Source organism: Protomyctophum bolini (assembly GCF_963924005.1).
Source record: "Protomyctophum bolini genome assembly, chromosome: 14".
In the NCBI taxonomy this organism is placed as follows: Eukaryota; Metazoa; Chordata; class Actinopteri; order Myctophiformes; family Myctophidae; genus Protomyctophum; species Protomyctophum bolini.
In genome coordinates, this window is record NC_137875.1 from 37316378 (window position 1) to 37343453 (window position 27076).

Consider the following 27076-nt stretch of genomic DNA (forward strand, 5'->3'; position numbering starts at 1 on the left):
AGGCCGCTCCCACCCCACCTAATCACGAATTATGCACAACCTCGGCGATGCAAAACATAAACAAGAAACTGATCAAGCAGGAAGCGGTCGACACGCAATGCATTGGGCCTCGGTTTCCCAGAAGCCTTCAGTGTTTTTTTTTTCTTTTCGGTCACGTGATCCAAACGTGTGACGTGTCACAGATGACCGACGGAAACCCTGCATGTCTTAAAAGTGATCAAAAAACAGCGTATTGAACTTAAAAAACAAAAGGCGGGTTTAGCGTGATCCACAGACAAACTGTTAATGAATGGACATGATGAAGAAGACATGCTTATCCCATGGCATGGTGCTGAGAAGGAATACCATGAATAGCAATAAGCAAAGAACCTGCACGCTTTACTGCAGCAGCACTTGTTTACCGCACGTTTTGAGCTAGCTTCTTTGAGGCTCTTTAACAGGTTGAGTCAATATAGCTTCAATATAGTGTTGGAGCAGTAAAGTGAATCGTTAAAACAATAAAGCAATAAAACAACCAGTAGCCAGTATTTAGGCTACTTTTTCAAAACCCTAGTAAATCAAATACTACTAACATACACAACCACTTTACACCACAGTGCACAACACTGAGTTTATAGTTATAGTATAGAGTACTTTCACTTAAACTTAATGCTATTAAAAGCAATCAGAAAAGGCACAATGTCAGCCAGAAAATGACTTGTTCATCCAGTGGTGGAGTCTGGAGGAAAGTGAACATATTCAAATGAAGTGAAATGTAAGATAATTGTAATGTATACGAGTGCACTTCTCAAATCACTAATCCCATTTGCCACTCCTTCCTTCCTGCCTTATATCCCTCCATCAATTCCTGCAGTCTGCTTCTCCCCACTCCACTCCACTCCACACCTGTCTTATTGTTCAAGGAAGAGACCCTCATGCCTTCTTCCTAGTTCACTTGTGCTCCAGTTTCACAGCACTTACTCTATGCTGACCTGAAAACCACCCAGGCTCTCAGCTTATCTGCAATTAGGCCGTGTGTGTGTGTGTGTGTGTGTGTGTGTGTGTGTGTGTGTTATTGAAATATCCTGTTATGGGGGGGGTGGCAATCACTGTAAACATATAGCTTCCATTGAAAAAGTAACAATATTCTGCGAAAAACCACTTGAACCTCAGCGAAAATGGCAAATGTAGATCGGCTATTTTCGACTAAGAGTTTGGAGGACCAGCTATGCCCATTATACTGTATACTGTGGCAGAACTTCCACAGTAATAGTTCCATAGTAATATCTTTTGATTGGACAGACGTGACTTGAGCCGACGCACAGCACTCGCATGTCTATCCGGGTGCCATCATCATTTTAAGCCCGAAAAGCGTATATAGTTCTACAAGCAGCCAGCAAGCGAAAAGCAGCCTGGGTCTGCTCTGTGGAGCGCAGTGTCTGGCCACTGTGGACCAGATTATTATGGTAGCACCATATATATATATATATATATATATTTAAAAAAAAATAGATGCCTCATTGGCCGCTGCAGTTCGTTGGAGCGATGTGTGTGCAAAAGGGGGCGGAGGTGCGCAGGAAGAGTGCCGAAGGCACGCTGTGTCGCTGCCCACGTGACGTCACTATATGTGACTGCTCCATGTCTCTCGTTGCCGCTCAAGTGACAACTGGCCAATCACATTTCACATCTCATTGTTGCCGTTATTACGCTGTTCAGTGAAATGTGCAACTTCTAACTTCACGACACTCTGCCTCGAAACTTGGGAATCTAATAGTCCACATTTTTCAGAAACAACTTTTCCGAAGAAACTGCACTTTTTTTGCCGGCTGAACAACTAGTGAAAGGCCCACACATTTGAAGAAACATCCACAACTTTGAAGAAACGCCCTTTTTAGCCACAAAGAAATGCTCCATTCATCTAAATAGGACTGATAAGCAACAAGGTCAGTCCTTAGATTTGAAATGCTCATTGAATAAAGGTGTATACTGTGTGCCAGAAATAACTTGGGCTATAGTTATAGAGTTCAGAGTAATTATGAAAATGTATTATTAGTCTGTGTATTAGTCTCACTGAGGGACATTGCTCACAATATACTGACTGTTTTATAGGTGTGAGAGATGGCAAAGTTACTTATAAGCTCAATAGTCTGTCTTAACAAGAATTATAATCAAATTATAATTAACATTACATACAATTTCTCGCAGACAAAGAAAAAATGTAATTCCCTCGGGCATGTCATTATATAGGGAAACATTTTCTAAATACTTTTAGCATTAAAACAAATTCAGATTTTTTCCAGTTCTGTGGCTATGAAGCATCTTGACAATTACCCCTCAACTTACCCCTATACCCCTCAACTTATTTGCCATTTTATACCATTTTGAAAAACCTATTAAAATTGTTCAAATAGCCAATCTACAAGCTCAATGTAGATCGGCTGGTTGAACTATTTTAAACGTTTTTTGTTTTCAAAATAGTAAAATATGGCAAATATGTTTAGGGATAAGGGGTTTAGCGGTGACGAAAATGGAGCCCCAATGGTGTCCTAAACAGTCCGTGGTTGGGATACCAACCAGGGGAGGAACCATCCAGGGGCCCACCATCTCAAAGTAGCCTTCTACTGGGTCCCTGCCATGGACTTGAAGGTGTGTGCTTGTGTGTGTGTGTGTGTGTGTGTGTGTGTGTGTCCTTCTCCAAGCGGAAGCCGGGGCCACTGTCCCAGGGGAAAGAATGGTAAATAAAATGCACCCTGAACATGCTGAATAATGGGAGGAGAGCAGAGAAGGGCGACGAGGACAGGAAAGAATAAAAGGGGAGAGCAGACGAGAAGAGCATCTTCAGTGTTAATTAGGTACCGAATGTAGGCCTTTCCTTGGAGAATGCAATGACCGAGTCTCTCTCTCACACTATACGCAAACGCTGTGTGTGTGTGTGTGTGTGTGTGTGTGTGTGTGTGTGTGTGTGTGTGTGTTAGGTAATTGGAGAGTTGTACTTCTAGCAAGCTGCTGATTTGATAGGAAGTGCTAACAGGACCTTTATGTGCCATGTTTCCCTTTTCCAGGGAGCAGAGAGAGAGAGAGAGAGAGAGGGGGGGGGGGGGGGTGAAAGGGGGGTCTATAGTGGGAACAGACCAAGCCATACCTGAGTAGGCCAGCCATGGTAGTAATGAACCTCTTCACATGGCTGTTCACCCAAAAGGAAAAGAGGTGGTTAAAGAAAGAAGGAATGAGAGAGAGGAGGGGGCGCAGCCTAATTTCGCGTCCAGACAATAGCAGGTGGGACAAAAGGTCAAGTTGGAGGAGAGGAGGGGGGGGCTTAGCGGGGAGGGGTTGTTGCTTTATTAGCAGTATTCTGCTGCCCCATTTACACCGTCTCTCTTCTCGGCAATGGAGCACTTATCACAAGTGTACCCATCCAGGCTATATAGCCCATAGAAACGAGCCGACGCTATCCGTCAATGTTTACCATTAATGATCCGTCATTTGCAGATCCACCATATGTGGCAGATTAATGGGGAACGCTAAGGCCCTCTTCTCTCTCTGTGGCCCACATACGGCTTACCCGCACAATGTGGCCAAACATAGCCTTATTCCCAGGAACCGAGAATGAAAACAAGTCCCAGGAGAATGAAAACAAAATATAGAGAGGCGAGAGATGTGACGCCATATGCCACCGGGTCATATTCAGACTAGCAGTTGTACACAAGAGAAGGAATCAGGCTATAATATTATATAACTTGTAGATATTAGTGTATGTTTGGATAAATAACTCCTAGAACTGGTATGTTTCATGGAGGTATTTTTGCATGGCGTTAGTTAGTATAGAGTCGCAAGTGTCTTACCCCGTGTTTAATTTAGTTTTCCGACATCTTCAGATTTACTTGTCACGGCTTCTAATCTTCTTCAAGGTCGTTTAAGTAATATGGATTTCAGATTAATAATCAAACATTCAGGAGTCAGTCTTAATGTCACCATTTGTAGCAGTCTATGGAATAACGCAAACGTCCCACCCCGCGCACACACGCGCACACACACAGACACACACACAGCGATAACGAGGCAAAGACAAGGCATCATTTAGACCCCGACTTCATCTTCCGCCCCCCCCAAACACACACATTGGTGATCTTTGTCAACTGTCGGGGGGCTGAATGGTGACCCTCTGCCAATGAAGAGGAACAGGAAGAGAGTGGGCTGAATGGGAGAGAGAGACACTCAGGTGGTCCTGACTCTCTCCTCCCTTCCTTCGCTCCATCTCTTTCTCTGTATTGGACAAACACCTCTAAACTGTGGCCGTCTGTCTGTCTGTGTGTGTGTGTGTGGCTCTCTTAACCCCTCGGGCCATGTCTGTCCATTCAACGGACTCCTAAGTAAGTGACTGAACGAGTAGAAAGGGGGACATGAGGGATGGGAGGGGCGGACAAATAACCCCCCACCACACACCCACTGCTTTTTGTTGTGCGCTTCCTCTGAAGCGACACAAGGGGAACACAACACAACACAAAAGAGAAAGTTCCTTTTCCTGAGCCCCTTCCTCTCCGCTTGTCAACCCAGGACCCCCCCCCCCCCCACCATGTATGCATGGACACACACACACACACACACGAGCCCCGTTCCAAACTACAACTTCTGTAACCCTTATAGAATATATAAAGCCCCCTGCTCCTTGCCCTGTGCCTGAGGAGCCTTGGCTGTGTGTGCGTGCGCTCGCTCACGCGCGCGTGTGTGTGTGTGTGACCTCTAGAAGTTAGTATTGAGTAAAAACAGATAAGATATAGTGGAAACAACTGCAGCAGACATGTGCAGAGAGACCAACCCCTGAAGTTATCTCAATCTGGTCTCTATCTAAGAGAGAGAGAGACAGACAGACAGGGGTATAGTAGTGGAGACTGAGAGCCAGAGGGATGTAAAGAGTAGGAGAGGCCAAGCTCCCAAGAAGTTATTTCTCATTTCCGTTGTGCTTTTGTGTCCCCATGGCCACCCTAGAAGGGGCTCTGAAGACTATTGTTGCCGCTGCGAGACTGCAGGACAGGGAGGAGGGAGGAGGAGAAGGGGCGATATAATAGGAGGGGAGGGGAGGGGAGGCCCAGAGAAATGAGGTGGACAGAATGTGTTGTGTTCGTGCAGGGATAACTATGGTGAAGTGCACTCAGTAGAGTGCAGTCCGGCAAAGAGGCTGCTTGTCCATAAAATGTTGTGGCGCCACACGGCCACATCCTTATAAACGTTCAATTTAACAGTTTCACAATAGAACGAAATATGTCATCATGGTTCAAAAATACTCAATGTTATAACGCTCCTTTTTTAATTCATATTTAAAATAGTGAAAATAGCTCATCTACAAGCTCACAACGCATGGCTTGTAGATCTGCTATTTTCACTACCTTTGTGCGACACTCGTACTTGTATGATGAAGTAGAGCATTTATTTACGATAAAAAAGTTGTAGTATTGAGATGCAAGGTTTCCACCCAACAGCAACGGCTATACTATAAATATATATACTATAATATGAATGTAGATTCATTAATAAACAAAATCTAAATACAAAAATAGCGTGGCCCAGAGGATTGACCAGCAAGTTAAGTGACTCCAAGTCGAGTTCGATCACATCTCAACAAGACCTCCTCCGGAGACATTCCACAAAGTGCAATAGCTGGCCATGCATGGCCCTGCAGGTCGTCGGAATTTGCTGGCCCCAAATCTAAACCAATGTCATCCCACAAGGACCCTTTAGACATAAAACATGGAAATGGGTGTGGCCTGGGGGGGCGGGGGGTTGATCAGGGAGTAGACGAGGCAGAGACAGGCCAACTGTTGACCCATTCTGACCCGAGATCAGATTCTAGAAATGTCTTCTACATCCTGACAAGTTTTCTGAAAAAGCAGCTGTTTCTATGTCTTTCAAAAATGTCTTTCAAAAATAGCAGACCTACAAGCTCGTAGCGCGCCACTCGGTGGTCATAAATCACTACAATATAATCCATAAACACTTCAAATCTCAGGCACATGATACATTTTCCATGCATCACTAAAGTACATTACACAATACATAAACAGCATTCTGCATAATATATTCAACAACAATAACAGTGCAAGCAAATCAATAAAATACCTTGTTCCCCTTTCCAGCTAGGTGCTATGTTGTGTGTGTGGCATCAATAGTTCCATGGTTAGTTGGCATTTGACCGTTCCTTTGGCTTTCCTTTCCATAGCCATCCACATAACTAACAAACTTTAGCCACACCATTTGTGTGCCGTCTGTTTCAAGTCTTCTCTGTACTGAGGCAGCATTTCCTTGTTTTTAACCCCAGTGCCACAGCTGAGCTGAGTCCCAATCATCTGATTCTCATCAGCTGTGATCAGTTGTTGGCACACTTCCTGTTCCAATGCCTCACAACACTGATACTAAACAATAAAAGTATTACCTGTGGGTCCGTTACACTCCCACCAAATCATACAGTGATTTAAAAACCATACGTACATAAATCACAAATGATTTAAAATTACGTGACCCCAGATGCATTTAAAATTCTTAGAATAGGTAAGAGTGAGTTGTACCATCTTTCTCCCACCTTGAGTACTCCATCTCCAATGAGAGCATGCTCAGCATTGACTTCCAGGAGCCTAGTGTCCTGGGCCTTGAACCTTCTAGCCATGGCTGTAGCGAACCAGGCTGGACATTTGGACAAAGAGGTTGAAGGCCGACTGATGATGTGAAGTTTCTTTAAAGGACCACTTCGCCACTATTCAACCTAATCTGTGTGTTTTTTATCATTAGCATATATGCTAAAATACCCCGGAGTATTATCATTGGTAGTCTGTAGCTCCGTGGGCGCACTTTCAAAGCTGTCGTCCACTTACGTATTTGTCCCAAAGTGACGTAAGTGGATGACCCTCGGTAGGCTCTCAGAAACTACAAGGGACTGGACAGGTAGGGTTGCCGTAGCTAGCCTAGCCGCGAAGGACACGGTCTCTCGCCTACACAACAACAACGAGCTGTGGCTACTCCACAACAACAAGTCAGTATGGCTACTCCATGGGAGTTTTTGGACGAGATAATTTTAAATACATATTGGCAGAATCTGCGTTAGGGTCGTTATATTATGAACCAGAAATATACGGAGGAAGGAATGCATTGACGGGGACAACACTGCTAGTTGCTGTGGATGGACTGATGCCTGCTGGAGCGACCTAGCTATAGTAGCTAGTAGCTTTCCCTGAACCAGTACGTCGCACACACAAACTTTTCTGCCCAGGAAAAGCCCAGATAGTGTTGACTGTTTTACTGAGAAGTGGGGACATCATGCGTTCAGGATGCCTCAAACTGGAAGTTGCAACCGAAGCCCGATGGACCAAGAGGGACATTCAGATTTAAGTAAGTGTTCAATGTATTTACAGCTTATACAGTATGTGTGTGTGTGTGTGTGTGTGTGTGTGTGTGTGTCGCCACACCGTATTGTTTACATAAGTGTCAGAGGATATAGGCACGGCTTCAGCCTACAACTTTTCGGTCCAAACATCTTCTATTCATTCATTCAATTCAAAACTGTATGTATGGCATGCCATCTGAAGCAATGTACAGTATTAGCCATGGGCTCGTATGTTTCAGGGTTAGCAATGTAAACATTCAAGTGTTATACCTGTGTCCATTCATTCACTTAGGTCAGCCCAGATGGTACTACAGAAGGCTGATGAAGCTGAAGATGTCTTTGATGGATTGATGGTGAGCCATACATACTCAACTCAAACTTCATACATAAAGCACATTACTGTATTTGCTGTATTTAGTTTGACCCCCTAGAAAACTAGAGGGAATATCATTTTCAATAAAGGTTCACATATTTATATATGCTTTTACAAAGACCAGTGGTCAACCAAAGTCCCGTAAATATACTGTCATTTATACTATAGGCCTACTGTGTCTCACACACTGTTTCACACTGTAGTATTGAATTGTATCTGTAAATCACAACAGATGACAGCGAATTGACTTTTAACCTTTTGTAATATCTCAAAAGAAGAAAAAAAGATCATTATCAAAAGTAAGCAACAAACTATACTATAAAACTGATGACAACATTGTACAAATTACTCAAGCAAAGTGCCTTGCACTGATTCAAAATCAAACTATTTGTATAGCACCTTTTATGACATGCAATGCAGCTCAAAGTGCTTTACAGAGCAATGGAGAGAAAAACGCAAGGCATAAAACATTGAAATAGAAGGCAGTCATGTAGGTTGGAAGGTCACAGATTCTGTTGTTTTCTTTGGCAGTATTCTGCAGTCCAGAATTGCAGTAATCGAGCCCAGAAAAAACAAAGGCATGGATCAGTGTTTTTGCATCATCTACTGACTGACAGGCTCTGATTCATGCAATATTTCTAAAGGTAAAAAAAGGCAATCTTGGTAACATGATTGTGTGAATACTTTCTACAAGTCAGGTTGCCAAGTCTGCTTATTATTATCATTGATATAGTTGTAGCCTACCTACTAATTTGGTCGGTAATCTTAACAGTCCAATACCCAAGTGTACATCACATGAAACATACTGCACATAGCCTACACACTCAGTCGTCCATTCCAGTAATCATTTAGTGCTTTCACCATTACTGACTCTTGTCTTGTCTCACCACAGCATGTGCGTCTCCTGTCCTGGCCAGAAGCTGCTCCAGCGACATGTCATCATGCAGAACCACCTGCCTCAGTGACCTCTGACTAATGCACTTGTATGATTGTACATGTAGTTTGTTAGTTTCCAGTTCAACCATAGACCCCTGTTTTTATAGATTTATGTAAATCAGTACTATTAAAAGATAGTTGATTTGATGTCAAGTTTGTTTTATTTTTTCTCATGTAGGCCTATTGTATTTATACATTTTGACCAATTCCTAATACTCTGAGGCTCAAACTGTCAATATTGCATCAAAGGCCACCGTGATACAAATCATTCACATGTCTGTTTATACAAACAAGACCACAATGGAAATAAGTGTGACTTTGTCAGTGAATGTGTTTTATTGTACTGTAACATAAGGTTTAAAAAACAAGGCCACACAGGCAAAGTTTGTCCTCCTACTCAGATTACAAAAATCGGACAGTGTGCAAGAATCCCAGAAGAAAAAGGATCTAATCAATATTGCTATATAAAAATACTCTGTTACAAGTAAAAGTCCAGAATTAAAATTGTACTTGCACAACAATATTGGTAAAGGCTTAGGAGTAGTACATTGAAAGTAATATTAATAGTAATATTAGTAATATTTGAAAATGAGATCACATTCTTTTATCAATCCAGATTGTGTTCAATAGCGACATACAAAGTCAATTGTATCTATATAATATACTGTATACTTGGGAGTTCCTTGAAAGCCACTTCTTCATCTCTTGAGTTGAAGACAGCCACCGAGACCTCAGCTCCTGCAACAAATAAAGTATTATGCAATTATGGGCCTCTGACCAATCATGAGACAATATGGTAAACAATAAGGTTTTTTATTTTAGCAAAACATTTGAAAAATAGCAAATGTTCAAGCTCGCAGCACGGCACCAACTCCAAGTGACGCACTGAGCTTGTATATCTGCTATTTTTGAATAGCCAATGCAAATACAGATGCTTTCCCGGTTTTAAATGCTTTTATGTTTGGTTTGTAGTTTGCAGCTTGATTTTTAGCTCTGTTCCATAGCCTTACTCTGAGGCTATGGACCAGAGCTGGGAAAAATGGTGGCGTTTATGTGGAGGGTGTTCCAGTTACAAACAGCAACAAAATCTTTATAATGCTGTAAGCATCAGAGACACTCGGTATGTCAAATTAATTTATAGACATCACAACAACAACCACGTATTTTGAAAGGAAATGCATGTGGTCTCCTCCTGTAATGCAATCGCCATTCATTCAGAGTCTGGTGTACTGTACACAGCATTGTAGCTTTAGTTTATTATGACAATAATGACATACCTCTGTTCTGCAACTTCTGCTTCGATGATGATGATGCTCCGCGTCAATTCTTCCATTAGATTGCGGTTGAACTGGAAGATATCTGCGTTGGTGAAATGTTCACTGCACACCCAAAGTGGTTCACACAGCTGGGATTGCATCTGTACTTCATAACGATTTCTAAAAACAAAGCCAGCCAGTGGAATTTCGAGTCCGACGCTGCGCACGTTCGAAATCACTATTATTACGCTACTTACTATCAGAGACTACTAACTACTATACCACCACTACTGCTGTTACTATTACAACCGCTAAATATTAGCTATTATTATTACTTCTATCGCTTTCAAGTCAACTCTAAACAACACGAGAAACTTTCAGCTGGGGGCTGCCTCACTGCCTGTCTGTCTGTCGCGCAATGCACTGTGGGTATTGTAGGAAATGATATTACCGTGCCTCAGCTCATTACATGACTCGTTCTCCGCAGCGGTTTCGCCAAATGTAAATATTTTTATTGTTTTCATGAACGGATATCATACTAAAGCATGACAAAGGCCATATAATAGTGGCGAACCGATCCTTTAATGGATCAACGTGAAAACTAAAAACAAGACACAAACATATAATCAATACAGGCAGACATATCCAATAATGTGAGGCATTCATATAAACAAATAAGTTTACAAACAACCAATAAAAGTTTCATATCAAACCATAATACCATATAAACAAACCAATAAAACAAGATCCCACAACAATATGACACAAACCAATAGCCATAAAAATGACATTCACCTTGTTCCCTCTCCAGCTAGGTGCTAACTTGTCAACGGGTGTCCCAATACCATGATGTCACTCAACCATGTAATTCTCCAGGAAAGTCACAAAAACCCAATAAATCATATCATTAAAATCCGGCAGTTCCATTTCCATTCCATTTGTTATTTTGTTGGTCTGCACTCACTTGATCTGTTTGGTGTTCCATTTCATGCTGTTGGTTTAGGCTTATAGCTTTCAAAGATCATGGTGGAGCACATGAGGAACAAACATTTTCTCCCTGACAGATGCATGCTGGGCTTTCTCTCAGACAGTATGACTCTGGTGAGTGAGCAAGCTTCCTGCTTGCCCACATAGCCTTTCAAAATAAGAGCCTTTCCTCCATTTCATTCCGGGGTCCGTTACAATGGCTGGTTTCCCTTTGATAGGCAGGGATGCCAGTGCTTTGTCTGGTTGTCTTCGCACTCCTCTAGGCCGCCGTTCCCCCTTGACTGCTGCCTGGGGGAGTCTTGCTTGGTAGCCCCCTTGTAGGCCATCGCAGCCACTGCATTAGGCTCGGCCTCTCCGGCCTGCAGAGTACCAGCTAGCACCGAATCCCCTGGTGCCTTGGGATGTGAGGCCAGGGCAGCTGCACCCTGCTGGGCTGGGTCTTTGGGCTTCACCACGGCTGCTCCCTCCGTCACCTCCAGCTGCTTCTTGATGTCCGTTTCTTCCTCACCAGCCGGCGCACCCGGGCCCATGGCTGCTTTTGTTGAATCTCTTCATGTTGCTCCTTCATGGCAGTCAGGGGTTTCTCCTGCTGCTCCTTCATGGCAGTCAGGGGTTTCTCTTGCTGCTCCCGCTTCTCTGCGGCCGCCCTCTGTTGCGCCTGCTCAGCAGCCAGGAGCCTCTGCTGCTCTCTCTTCTCTGCGGCAGCCCTCTGTTGCTCCTGCTCCTCAGTAGCAGCCTGGAGCCTCTGCTGCTCTCTCTTCTCTGCGGCCGCCCTCTGTTGCTCCTGCTTAGCAGCCAGGAGCCTCTGCTGCTCTCTCTTCTCTGCGGCCGCCCTCTGTTGCTCCTGCTTAGCAGCCTGGAGCCTCCTCTGCTTCTCCTCTTGCCTCTCCATCTCATGTTTTTGAGCTTCCAGAGCTTTCCTTTGTTCTTCCTGCTCGCGTATAATTTCGTGCTCTGTTGTCCATGATGAGGATTTGGAGTGAAAGGAATCATGACTAAACTTTTCATGAAAATAATTATGCACTTCCATTCCGTAAAACTTTCCATTTGCCATATTCTCAGCAACAACTTTGAAAAGATCTCTTGAAATGAATTCACATTCGTAGAACATCAGGTGGTGCCATGCATTTCTGGATTTCACCATACAGTTGAAGTCTTGTCCCAATGTTTGTAAACAATAGTTGGTCTATTTATGACATGCCAGAATACAAATTCTAGGGTTCATGTGGATACGCTCTAGTCTAGGCCAAGGAATTCAATTCAGAGCTATCTAGTGAGTTGAGGAAAACGCAGAGTAAAATAAGGTCTCTACAGTGGTACAGTACAGTAGGCCTACTGTCAGCTGTGTGCACGAGACAACAACATGAATTTGTACTTGAGTTGGAATAAAAATGGAAAAATGGAATAAAAATGAGCAGTATACTGTAGGGTGTAGGAGGCCATAGGAAATATTGAGTTCCTTGCAAAAGAGAACACTATATAAATTGGCCTAAATGGATTATATCTCGGTTTGGAAATGAATCATCCTCATTCTCTCCCAAGGCACAGCATATTTCAGATTGCATTGAAAAAAATGTGAGAGCAGTACGTGGCCTGACTTTACAGAAGCAAGTTGACAACAATTACGTTACATTCAGCTCAAGAATGTAATTCAGAAATACTATAAAATCGGACAAAGCCCATGTTAACGTATAGGCTAAACCTCTTTTGGTGACTCAGTGGAGTCCAAATATTCCACAGAGGAGATAATGCCCCAACCACCACCGAGCTATAACATCTGTCCATTCAATGATTCCAGCAAACGCCACCTTCAGTTTCACACATCAATACATTGTCAGACCATTTTCGACTGAGCCATGATCTTATAGTTAAACACCACACAAACAGGTTGGTTGCTATAGGTTGGATACCGTTACACTGTATACCCCGTATTAAATAACGTCATTTTCCAAGCATTCACCGTCTTTCTGGAGGATTTAAAAAGGACATGTCAAGCTCATCAATCTGGTTTTCTCATTTTGCGTGAGGAAACAGAGATCAGATGTTAAGTGTATAATACCGGGAATGTGCTTTAATTAATGCCAGGTGTAAATCGAATTGCTTTCAATCTAAACTTGTGTTTAAAGTTGTAAAAAATGCTGCCTCTGTTGTTTGGAATGATTGAATATAATGTCAGAAGTGTGATGTATATACGTGTTTAGAGCATTTCAACTGAGGCTGTCGTCATAACTTAATTTCAACAAAGGAGATCCTATGCAACTCACCATACAGTATCTATACTGTATCTGTATATATATGTATATATGTCAACTCATTACCTCTCTTGGACCATCTCTTCTGTCACTCTGCTCTTTGATGTATCACCTAAAGCAGAAACGCATGGCTGAATTATGTCCCTGTCAAGGACATACCATTATTGGTTGGGGGAGGCATATATAGAGGGTATATGCGCATGCATAACGTGAATGGCAAATCCAGTGGCAAAATGAGTGGCAAAGCGAGTTTAACATTGTTTAATGTTGTTTCATGCAATCACATTGGACTTTTTTCTGTTTGGATGCATGGGCTGTCAAGGCTAGAAAGTACAGTTTTTTGCCACTCAGCGGGCGTTCCCGCATAACTTCCTGGTGATGTCACGCGCATATAGTACCCTCTATTCCAGGGATACTCAAATAGATTTACCTGTGGGCCACATTTCCGCAATTTCCATTTCCGCAATTTCCGCAATTTCCATTTCCGCAATTTCCTCAATTTCCATTTCCGCAATTTCCATTTCCACCATTTCCGCAATTTCCGAATGACCATTTCCGCAATTTCCATTTCCGCAATTTCCATTTCCGCATTTCCGCAATTTCCATTTCCACCATTTCCGCAATTTCCGCAATTACAATTTCCGCAATTTCCATTTCCATTTCCAACTATTAATGGCAGCTGGGTTTCATCATTCAAATAAAATAGAATTCTGTCCGTTTAGCTATAAAATTATGTCAGGGAATAGGGATACACAGTATATGTCTTTCATTTGCATTGCATCTCCCCCCCCCCCAAGCTTTTATTTTCGTTTGAGTAATAGTACAACTCTAATAGTATTACTTATAATAATGTAATTAAAGATAACTTCATTCAGATTTATTTATTTTTATTTCATTTTCCAGATTTTCTTTTCTTCTTTTTTTTTGATTTTCATTGGTGGGCCAGTCATAATGGTCCCGCGGGCCTGATGTGGCCCGCGGGCCTGAGGTTGAGTATCACTGCTCTATTCTGCCCATGCAGGAGTCACATGCACCATACTGGTTCTGTATCAAATCAAATCAAAATATTGGCATCAGCGTTTCTACCGTAATGGAAACAAATGATAATAAATAAAGTAGAATGCAATAGGCAATGATATATATATATATATTTTTTTTAAACAATTTGTGTAGGATAAACAAAGCGACAAATCATTCTACAGTTTACCGTTTTTAATCACCTGCTGCATTGTTCACGTTCAGCCCCCAGTTGTCACAAAGGGCCTTCAGGGTGTTATAGTGACAGACTGACGGTCACGTGGTGCAGCTCCATTTCAACGTACAGGGCTTGCAGCTCTTTGTGCTCGAGAGCAGCGATGGATCCATAATATGCATCTTATTGTGATATATGTCATTTATACAGAGGTGTGCGACGCGGGGAACGGGACGCCGTGCAGGGAAATGTCATAGCAATCAAGCAGCTGTCAGAGTGGTAATTTGATGGCTGAAATGATGGTGTTATACAGTTCGGATATACATAATGTAATGTGATGCATGCATGTGCTTGGTGGTGAGACACATAGAGAAACTTAGTACGTACGTAGAAAATATAGAATGGAGAAAGCGAGACAGACAGGAGACATTTTTAGGGTTATATTATATATACAACCGGACATAAAGGCCGAATTATATGTAGAAACTCGAAAAAGGGCTCCACGGAGTGCACAGGCCTCCACCAGGTCAGGAAAACGTTTGTTTGTGAAAATGAATGTGTAGGAGTAATATACATTTTCTGGCACTATAATAGGGAAATGTTAAACGGGTTATAGCCAACCACGATATAGAATGTAAAAATCACACTAGTGATCCCTCTTAATCGTTATAATCACATGACTATATACAGTAGAGATCATGTGTACCGATTTGCGTGAAATTTGGATTCCGTTTCTGAATTTGTCTGCGGTGCCACCAACCATGAGGCTGATTTGAACAATGTGAAGCGGCATTTCTTCCTCAGCCTATAGTAGAAATGCGCGGGCACAGTTTCACCGCAATGGGACACTGCATTTGTAGAAGCTAGAAAGAGTGCTCCTCGGAGCACAGCTCTCCACTCTCCACCAGGTCAGGAATGTTTGAGATGTTTTGGACAAAATGTGTATAGGAGTAATATATAAACATGTGTTTTGTGGCGCTATAATAGGGCAACATAGTGGGACAAAAACCACATAAATATACTGTTAGTATACTTGTAGACAGAAAGGCAGACAAAAGGTGACTTGTACTTAGTTGCACGCCAGTGTCACACTGAAAATAGCCAAACCTACAAGCTCACAACGCGTGGTGTGTGCAACACAGCAACGCAGAAGCAGGAATCAGGCAAACATCGACATCTCTCGGCATCTATAAATGTCCAGTGGTTGTCCATGAACCGGAAGTCCACACATTTCTGTGTACGGTCATGTGTCCCTTTCACGCCCGATAAAAGTCTATTGCATAACCGAAAGGGTTATGCAACACACCCGAATGGGTATCGTCCTATAGTGTGTATACAGTAACACAGTCCAACACACGGAGGCACAGACAGACAGACTATAATGCCAGGCATACCAGGTGTATAGGCTGCGGAACAGAAATACAGCTTTACAGTAGCTATAGCTAGAGACATATGCCAACCATTGCACATGAGATCCGACGGACAGATGGTCAGACACAGTATTTTGGACTGATACGTGTCCTGTCTGTCTGCCTGAGTGACGGGCAGACATGGACAGGTCCGTGGCAGCCCCCAGTCAGTCCCATTATGGTGCATGGGGTGTTCCCGCGACAGTGTGAGCTGTCACTCCTCTGTCGCTCACATGACAAGCCACTCTAGCTATGGGGACACGGCACCGTCGGGGGCTGAGAAAAGCATGTCATCTCTTTGCTTCGTTTCTCTTCCGCCCCTCCGTATATACGATGACTCACTCGATAAAGGAGCAAGCGCGGCGAGAACAATAGGGACGACGGGCAAGAAAAGGACAGAGAGAGAGTGGAGGAGAGAGAGAGAGAGAGAGAGAGAGAGAGAGAGAGAGAGGGGGGGGAGAGATAAGACGTTTTGACATCTGAATTACATTTCTATCACCTCAGAGACACGAGAGAAGAAAGAAAAGGAAGAAAGGAGAGGAGGGAGGAGGCGGGACGGGCAAATCGGCGGCTCATGTTTATTTTAACTTGACTAGTATTTGCCTATATAGCGTTCGTATAAACTGAGCTTGTGCGCCCCGTGTGACAAGAAGCTCTCGTTAAATATGGCTGCTGGGGGGAAAGAGACCGGGAGAAGTGATATTCATGTTACGCAGCCCGTAGTAGAGAATCTGAACTGCAAGCAAAGTGGTAGAAATGTTAGAGGTATATGTTCCCAACTTTATACGCACTAAAGTTTCAGAGCGCGCGAGGGAGACAAGTGTATAGGGGCCAGTGTCAAGGGTGCACACATGAGGACTTCCTTGTCCTTCATAGTAAACGTTTAAAGGACCACTTCACCACTTTTCAACCTATCTTCATAATATAATAGGTCCTCACTAATAATCATGAAAAAACGGTCTGTGTCTCATAGGAGGGCTGTGGGCAGTTCAGAAACCGTCGTCCAGTGACATCATCGAGGGGGAATACAAGATAATAGGAACGGCAGGCTTTCTAGTCCTGAAAAGTTTATGCAATGCGAAAATGGAAGCCATCGTTCTCACGATACTGAAAATCTAAACGTTTTTGTAAAAAGAAATCTTGTATAAAAAGTAATCTGCCTAATGATGATGTCACTGGACGACGGTTTCTAAACTGCCCACAGCCCTCCTGTGAGACACAGACTGAGTAGAAACATATCGTGCCATTTTATCATGAACATTAGTGAGGACCTTTTATATGAAGATAGGTTGAAAAGTGGTGAAGTGGTCCTTTAAGGACTTTCCATCCGGGCCTTGCCTGTGGTCTGATGGGCCACTATACATGATGCCGTGTTTTGTTTAGTGTTATAACTTATAAGAGAGAGCACTATAGCTGCTAGCGATTCTGTTGGATCGCTATAGAATTCTTTAGACATTCACTCCTGCAAACTACTGCAGGCCATATAGTGTCTAGACAGTATATCTGAGTTGTATACAGTATGTCAACGTGCAAGTGTGACAGAAAGTGTGTGTGTGTGTGTGTGTGTGTGTGTGTGTGTGTGTGTGTGTGTGTGTGTGTGTGTGTGTGTGTGTGTGTGTGTGTGTGTGTGTGTGTAAATGGTGCATTTATATATAGCGCCTTTATCCAAGGTGCTTTACATAGATTGTGCATTACATTCACCCATTCACCCACACACATTCATACACCGATTGCGGCGGAAGCCATGCAAGGCACCAACCAGCACACCGGGAGCAATTTGGGGTTCAGTGTCTCGCCCAAGGACACTTCGACATGTAGACAGGAGGAGGAGCCGGGATTCGAACCGTCGGCCTATGGATCATGATTGGACGACGTGCTCTACCTCTTGAGCCACAGTCGCCCCCACAGTCGTGTGTGTGTGTGTGTGTGTGTGCGTGTGTCTCCCCTACAGTATGTTAACGTGCAAGTGTGACAGAAAGGGGGTGTGTGTGTGTGTGTGTGTGTGTGTGTGTGTGTACATACATGTAGGCTACTGTATATGTATGACATGTACAGCTCTCTAAACCTCATTAGAGGCCTGCTGTGCACGCATGCATACACACTCACACTGCTTTGATTTCTTAAAGTCTAAAGATGTCAATCATCCGAATCGAAGCATGGGAATTCACACACACACACACACACACACACACACACACACACACACACACACGCACACACACACACACACACACACACACACACACACACGCACACACACACACACACTCCGTCCATCAACGCCCTCCTCCTACTCCCCATGTGCACCATCTTTCTATATCTTCCTCCTCCTCGTCACTCCCCGTCTGCCGTTCCACGATTTGAGAGTAATTTTGTGCGCCCGCGTGCAGTGGCACATAATACACTTTTAATGGACAACTAATTCTCTGCCATTACTTCGTCAACATGATTACGGGATCCGCCGCGCGCAATCCGCGAGGAGTTGGTGGGCCCAGGCTTTTTAAATATACACAAGACATTAATGTGTCTCTATTCAGCTTTACATCAGGGGATGTCAGCCATTTACATAATGCCGCCATTGAGGTCTGTGACAGCCCCCGCTCTCACTCTGCCTGTCTCTCCCCCTCTCTCCCCTATCTCTCTCTCTCTCTCTCTCTCTCTCTCTCTCTCTCTCTCTTTGCCCTGAATCTATTTTCTGACATGATTTCTCTCCACAAAGGGGGTCGGCGTGCTGCCTATTCCCTCCTCTCTCTCTCTCTCTCTCTCTCTCTCTCTCTCTCTCTCTCTCTCTCTCTCACGCGCACATTCGGATTCGATGAATGCGCACTTTCCACCGATCACCCGGAATAGGAGGGGGGGAGGGGGGGGGGGGGAGACACGAAGAGAGATAAAGTGAGAGAGAGAGAGAGAGAGAGAGAGAGAGAGAGAGAGAGAGGGAGGGAGGGATTAAGCGAGGTTGGGCTTTTCTAAAGGGGTGTGAAATGTGAATAGGGAAAGTTGCCTTCCATCACCTGTACAAAGAAGGGATATCAGAGGATAAAAAGGGATGAGTGTATAATTTGACCACTTAAACGGCTAGTTCATCAGGCCTGTCAGGAGAGCGCTCGTTGCTCGTCGGAGAGAGGCAGGCACATGGCAGATATGCAAATATGCTCCTCATGCGAGATTTCCCTCTCATCCGTATATATAGTTTGTGCCTTCTGGGGCAGAGCAAGACTGTAGACCAGTCAGTGGTTCAGTCTGTAGACCAGTCAGTGGTCCAGTCAGTGGTTCAGTCTGTAGTTTATTTTAAGGATCAATCAATTGATTGTGTTCCACCTTGAATCAATGAAACCTATATGCATTTATTGATATCACTTTTTTGCCAATTATTTGTGCGGACACTTGCAATACCCCCACAGCTCACAGTGACAGAGACCTGCAGAGGCTGCATTTGAACAGGAACAAGACAACCTCAGGATACGTTCCAATAATTCATTCACACTGATTAGTATACCGATCAAAAGGGGATCTCTCTGTATTAGTATAAAAGTAAGACAGAGGGTCATTTTAACGGGCTGGCAATTACAACCAGGACACAGGGCCTCTGGTACTTACGTCATTGAGTAAGGAATGCAGCAGCTGGTTTCTTTCTGCGTATGTTTGTAAGAACCATCCATGCTGATACAGTGATACAGTACAACTGTATGTTATGGGATGAAAAGGTTGCTGCAACATAATAGCCTGGAACCAGAACATCCACTAGTTGCATAAATACATCCTCACCAAACGTGGCACCAACACTGGCCAGGGGTCTGCCAACAGAATAGCCACACCAGGGGACACGCTATAGGGGCCACCAGGAGCCACAAGCTCTGATCCACACCAAACATGTCACCACCAACTGTTCAGGGGCCTGCCATCAGACGAGTCATACCAGGGGCCACGTTGGGGCCCCCGGGGGCCTCATGTACTAACGTTGCACAACACACTTGCAACAAACATTGTTCAGGGGTCTGCCATGAAAATAGTCACACCCCAAAAAAACGACATTGCACACACATAGCAGTGTTTAACAACTCAAATAGCCATAACTTTTATGTTTGGGTCCCAAGAGTCCCTTCTCGGAACTTGTTTATTTGGACGGGACAGAGCATATTACGCATGAACATTACATTATACATATAGCGTGAATACACTTTTCTGATTTAGCAGTGATGCTAATTTCCATCCGTAGTCCCCAAACTATAGTTGTGTCAAATATTAGTGGAGAAAAGGTCATGAGCTTGACAAAAGAAAGAAAAAAAAGGTGCTTGAAATCAAGAAACATGGTTCAAACTGGGCTGACAGGAAGAATGACAGTACACACACACACGCACACACACACACACACACACACACACACACACACACACACACACACACACACACACACACACACACACACACACACACACACACACACACACACACACACACACACACGACACACACACACAGAGAGAGAGACCTGCGTGCTACATCTTCTACTGGCCCTGTGCCATAGGAAACGTATTCTCCCTTCATGGCAGGAAGTTCAGGCAGCGTCAAAAGTCCGAAACTGAAGATAATAAAAGCATTGTGTGTGTGTGTGTGTGTGTGTGTGTTCTCGTGGGTACCTTTGGGCCACGGTGCAGACTACAGAGCCTGGCGTGCAGTGTTTGTACAGTGGGGTCGCCGCGGCTAAATCAAAAGGGACAAGGTTGTTATTGTCTCCGCAGGGACGTTTCCTATTGGGCCCCGTTTGATGTGTGTGTGTGTGTGGGGGGGGGGGGGGGGGGACCGGGCCACTACTGGTCGCTGAGGGCCAAATACAGGAAGTGTTCTTTCATGTCGTCGGACGCCATTTTGTCGGGGCACAGCAGGTTTATGAGTCTCTCCGGAGCTATTAAATGGACATTGTTTCTTTTTTATTAAATCTTTACTGCACATGGTGCACATGGTGTTTAATGAGGGGTTGACGGATATGCAGAGGACACATGCCATAAATTGAGGTTACAATATGTATATGCGAGAAGCGACCTCGGTCGCGCTGAAACAACAGAGCTTCTTAATACGGCACAGTCGAGAAGCAGGAGTTAAACTATATTAACCTGGTGTCAGTGAGGTCAGACGTATAGAGTTGCTGGCCGGCTCCATATATATGCAGATCTATAGTGTGTCAAACCATGTATGGCTGTCCAGCAGGGTTTGATGAGGTCAGTGTCGTGATCTTCCGTTCTCCATGAGACTCTGGCTTTCACTTCTGGTGATTTTTTACTAGTCGACATAGTTGTTTAACTAGGCCTATACGTCCTACAGTATTATTTTTTTATTTTAATTTATTATAGGCCTAATATTTGTAAAACTTTTAGTGGTGACTAAAACTATAATCCATCTGATCATGAGACCTACAAAAACGTGAGCATTTTATTCTTTATTATCAATTAGTCAACTATAGTACCAGCAAGGTCAACTAGTGGATTTACTAGTCGACCTTAGGGTTACTTGCTTAAAGCCCTATACTCTGACGGTGGCGCCGCTGCATGGCGTTCCCTGACCATATATGGAGACGTGATGTCACAATGCGTGACCATATATGGAGACGTGATGTCACGATGCGTGACCATAATGTGGATGCGTGGGGTGACGGATTGACTGACGGGACTGACGGGAAATGCAAGTTTTCATAGTAGGGTGAATATAAAAGCCAGGTGCTTTATTATTAATAATGTTAAAACATTGATTAATTTAATTGAGTTAATTCTTTATTATTTTTTATGGAGGGACAGACAGTAGGCTGACAGGAAATTAGGGAGAGAGATGGGGGGGGTGACATGCAGCAATGGCCGTCGGGATCGGGAGTCGAACCCGCGGCACACTGCCAGACTGGATTACCAGCCACGGTGCCTGGACCGCTGAGCCACGGCCAAGGCCATTGAGTTAATTATTAACGATCGATTAGATCGTATAGATAGATAGATAGATAGATAGATAGATAAGTCAGACACTGTCGACACTGGTGTCATGGAAACACAAAAGCCCAGCTGCGTGACATTAACTCAGTATCACTGACATGTACACTATTAGTATAAGTGACATGAGCAAAGCTGCCTCCTTGACCAGTACAGTGATAAAAGGGTGTGAGCGTGTTGGAAGGTTGACGCCGCGGCTCTGAGCAGTAATTGCCTGTAATGGGAAGACACAATAGCATAGAGTGAGTATAGGAAGGCCATATACCAGCTTAAAGAGCAGATATTTCCTTTGGAAAGGAGTGTGCAACAATGTGTGAGTGTCAGCGCGTGTGTGTGCGTGTGTGCGCGTGCGTACATATTGAATGTTGCATTGGGGACCATGAGGTAGGGGACAGGTGTGCAGGTATATCCGTATAGACCAAGACGTGCGTGTGTGTGTGTGTGTGTGTGTGTGTGTGTGTGTGTGTGTGTAATGGCCTGCCCTGGGCTGTAATTGTACATTACCACCACTGCGACTATTACTGGCAGTGCCGATTCGAGGTACTCCATATGGTGCGCTTGCATGCACTCACATGCACACCCACACACCCACACACACACACACACACACACACGCTTCCAACTAGCAGCCATTATATGAGCGTGTTCCCTACGGGCTACGGCTGAGCAGTTAGGGTGCTGCAAGGCGTATAGCACAGGGTCCGCTTGTGCCAAAAGTGCGGCCATTAGCTAGAAACCGACAGTTAAAATCTTGGACAAAGGAGACTGTGCACCCCACAGGTCCATTTGAGTAAACGATTTGATGCTTGTTGGTTACCCTATTGTGGTAGAGTGGTGTAGTAGTGATCGGCCTCTGAAAGATCACTTGTGTGACTTGCTACATTAAAGGAGAATTCCACACTAAAAGGCTTTCTTACCTTTCTTTGTATAGTTGTTACGTCCCCACCAAAGAGGTCCAGGTGTTATTTTGTGCAAAAGCGCTCTTATTGGCTATTTCCCCTACCATAAGCCCTCAATGAATTGCATTGAATTGAATGGGAATTGAATATATACGAATATGGGGTGTTGTGCTAATTCGCTTATTTCCTTTGCTTTTGTATGTATTCTCTCTTCTGTAAATACTATCCCAAGCGGCACACTTTACTACTTATTTAGATGGAAATAAGAGAATTGTAAACTTGCATTGTAAACCGTTTAAAAAAGAAAGAACATTATATGATATTAAAATACTCCGAAATTCCTTTCTTTATTCTCTCATTTGCCCATCTTCTTTCCTCTTTCTTGTCACCCAGCTGCTTCTCTCTCTCTCTCTCTCTCTCTCTCTCTCTCTCTCTCTCTCTCTCTCTCTCTCTCTCCTCCCAATGCATGCAGTGCTTTAATAGGTTGCAGGCGGCGAGATTTCTCCATGTTTGTGTATCCTGTTGTCAGTGGTGATGCCGTTATCAATTAGTGCAGCAGTGGGAGCCCAATTAGCAGCATCAAACGGCTAATTAATAGAGGCTGTGCGAGTTAGCAGCGAGCTCTGCGGCAGACTGCACGACCATGCAGCCGCGCACAGCTATGCTGACGATACCGTATATAGCATGGCTACAGCATGGCTACACGCTGCATGGGAGAATTAACCCATTCTGACCTGAGATCAGATTCATACGAGGTTTCCACTGGACACACACTGGTCTGATGAACCCATTCTGACCCGAGATCAGATTCTAAAAATGTCAGTCGTTCTTCGATTTTTCAAAAATAGCAGACCTACAAGCTCGTAGCGCGCCACTCGGTGGCGCGCTATGAGCTTGTAGATCTGCTATTTTTCAATAGCTAAAGCATAACATGATGCCAACACCAAAATGGGTGCCCGGTCAGAATGGGTTAAGGACATGGCATACAGTAGTATAGCATATACAGTTATGGCATTATATCTATAAATGCCACTACATCTCGGTGAGCGAGTGTGTTTCCTCGGCATATATCTGGAGAACGCGTCCAACCGATGATCGACTTCAAACTTGGCGTAGTGTGTATTGGGGGAGGAGGACCCGAGGGAGTGATCAGTGCCAAGTGGGAAGTTGCGGTAGGACTGGCAGCTGTCCAGAATTTACGTGCCAGCACGTGCACGTGTGTACGCGTGCATGTGCGTGTGCGTGTGCGCATGAGTGTGTGTTTGTGTGTGTGTGTGTGTGTGTGTGTGTGTGTGTGTGAGAGAGAGAGAGATAGTGAGAGAAAGAAAATGCAAGCCGGTGACATGAAGATACAAAGATACACCAGACGTTGCAGCTGCTGCAAAAGCTACAAAGCTACAAAAAGTCGGCTGGTTTCACCTTCAGCTATACAATAAGCTACAAAGATACAAAGCTATACAAATACGCTGTGTGTAGCTTTGTATCTTTTGCATCTGTCAGTGTGACGAACGGAGTGATGCACTGAGTGGGATACATCTGTATCTATTCTATAGATACATCCACACATCTGTCTGTCTTCTATGTCCATATACTGTATATATGAAGATCTCTGTATCATGCATGCCTGTGGAGATCCCAGTTGTAATCAACATGATGTCATAGTATAAGTACTGACATCAAGTATAGTGATAGTGTATACTACACTCTGTCAAATGGTATGGTACAACCATACAGTGTAAAGGATAGAGTGACAGCCCCGGGGGAACTCATGCTTCCTTCTGTGCATGAGGAGTCCAAGCTTCTTCTTTTCACTTATTTTCACCTGACAGAGGGGAGTTTCCCTGGCCGGACATAGCACATTGAAGGAACACGTTATTTCCGACCAGTTCCTTTCGTGGCGCATACTTAGTTTAGACTAGTCATTGGTTCGATATGGGTTAAGGTTAGGTTTAGGTGTGCTGCTGCCCCGTGGGAGGTTAGGTTTAGGGTGAGGGTTTGAGATAGCTTGTAGTTGTATAGGACTAATGACTGGTCTAACCAATGACTAGTCTAACCCAAAAACTGTCTAAACTAAGTACTGCGCCCGTTCCTTTCCCCTCCATCAGGCGCCACGGCTGGCCAGAGGGAGGTAGTTTAGAGACCAGGATTACTGCATGTTTTTTGTGACGGTACCTACCCTAGCTAGGGGAGAACTTGCAAACTCACCACAGAAAGGCCATTTCGTCAAGCCCGCCTCGGGTATGGGCACTGATGACGCGGAGGAGAGGACATGTTGCCCCCAGCACCCACAGCGTCCCCAGCGGTAATCGAACCCAGGACCTTCTAGCTGTGCGGCGACAGCACTACCGACTGGACACATACGACCTATATTAACATTGACTGCATTTTAGCAAATCTTTTGCCACTATATCTCTAAAACAGAGGTTCCGTCTATATATGCCAAAGGAGCAAAGGCAATGTCACAGAAGTTTGCAATACCACTGGCTGAAAAGTCTATCATTTCTTCATGATTAAGATACAGAGGAGATTGTTCCTTCTTTTTTCCCCCCAATTGTAGCAAAAGCGCACAGACCAATTTGTATACAAATATAAACGGGTTATATGTATAGGCCTATATAATGTGCACAATTAAAAAAGCGAAACAAACACTAAAACATACACATAAGGGTTTCACATTATTTAAATCCAATGAAGAAGAGAACCTGAGGCTGCGGCTGACACTTGTCAAATGACAGTAAGCCAGTGTCACTCTCCATCCAGCTGGAAGAGAAGGTTCTCATTCTACAGGCTATAAAGCCACAGGGTCAGAGAGAAGTGGCGCCCCTTTTGCCTCAACCAAAAGGGGTTCCCTTCCCGCACAGAATGGGTTAAATGTTATCGATGACAGACGGAGCTGCAGGGTGTGCGTCACATTTATGTCCTGTTCTTACATCTACGTTCTATGTGAATCGGATCAAACAATGAAAAAAAAAAAACAGCTAATCTCAGTCATCTTCGTTACCTCAAGCAAGCTATATGAGTTTTTTTAAAGTGGCAGCAAATGCATGCACGCACACACGCACACACGCACACACACACACACACACACACACACACACACACACACACACACACACACACACACACACACACACACACACACACACACACACACACACACACACACAGGCTTAGCAACAAACACTCCAGAACCATTCAATCAAATGGCAAAGGGTTGGATCAACTTGGCGTTAATTGCACCAACATCCATGTGCACATTATGGACAAAGAAATGTGTTTGCTTATGCGTGCATATGTGTGTGTGTGTGCGTGCGTGTGCGTGTGCGTGTGCGTGTGTGTGTGTGTGTGTGTGTGTGTGTGAAACAGTTGGAAAAAAAAAAACAGTTGACAATGATATTAAACTAGACTATTCAAAATATGTGCCCGGCTTTCATTGCTAATCAACTGCAAAAAAAGAAAAACATCGTTACTGAACTTAAGACATGTATGTATGTATAGTAATACTTGTATCCATATGAATGTGTGTGTACAGTATATGTGTGCATGTGAGTGAACAGTGAACACACGTGATGCTATGTATGTGCGCATGCGTGCGTGCGTGCGTGCCAGCAGGTGTGTATCTAGGGAAACCTTCTGCGACCCTACACAGTACTATACAGCAAAAAAAAAAAGTATTTTTGTTGCGGGCGGATTAGGAGCAGACATAATCTATGTACATTTCCCCTGAGGAGGCAGACAGAGTGGTTTGTGGACTACTTACTTATCCCATTCTGAACGGGAACCCATTTTGGTGTTGGCATCGTGTTATGCTTTAGCTATTGAAAAATAGCAGATCTACAAGCTCATAGCGCGCCACCGAGTGGCGCGCTATGAGCTTGTAGGTCTGCTATTTTTGAAAAATCGAAGAACGACTGACATTTTTTAGAATCTGATCTCAGGTCAGAATGGGTTAATCAGACCAGTGTGTGTCCAGTGGAAACCTCGTTATGAATCTGATCTCAGGTCAGAATGGGTTAAACCTCTCTGAGAGCCAACGGAGGCTAAGCTGCACGAGGGGAAATAGTTTTGGAACAGGTGCAAAACGCCTGCATGCGCGCCGATGTAGAGGGCTTTCAGCTGCCCTCGTCCATATATACACCATCAAATCCTGTGTTTTAACCCATTTTGGGCCGGCGGGAACCCCTTTTGGTGTTCTAAAGCATTATGTTATGCTTTATAGCTGTTGAAAAATAGCAGATCTACAAGCTCATATAGAACTTGTAGGTTGTGCCTCAAATATTTGAATATATATATTCCTTCAGAGTTTCAGTTTCTTTAACTCAAATCTGTGCTTCCGGGGGGGGTCCCCTGGAACGACATATTTCCAGATGGGGGTCGGTGGCATATTACATATAATTTCAGGGGTCCTTGACATGATCTACAAGCTCGTAGCGTGGCACTCGGTGCCGC

At 44.1% G+C, this 27076-nt stretch overlaps 1 long non-coding RNA gene across 1 annotated transcript; it reads left to right on the forward strand.

The window, feature by feature from the left end:
• Positions 1 to 6808: 6808 nt before the first annotated feature.
• On the forward strand, positions 6809 to 8756 carry LOC308327933. The gene is made up of 3 exons (XR_013965231.1): positions 6809 to 7356; positions 7644 to 7704; positions 8617 to 8756. It is a non-coding gene; the product is annotated as an uncharacterized lncRNA (long non-coding RNA).
• The last annotated feature ends 18320 nt before the right edge of the window (positions 8757 to 27076 follow it).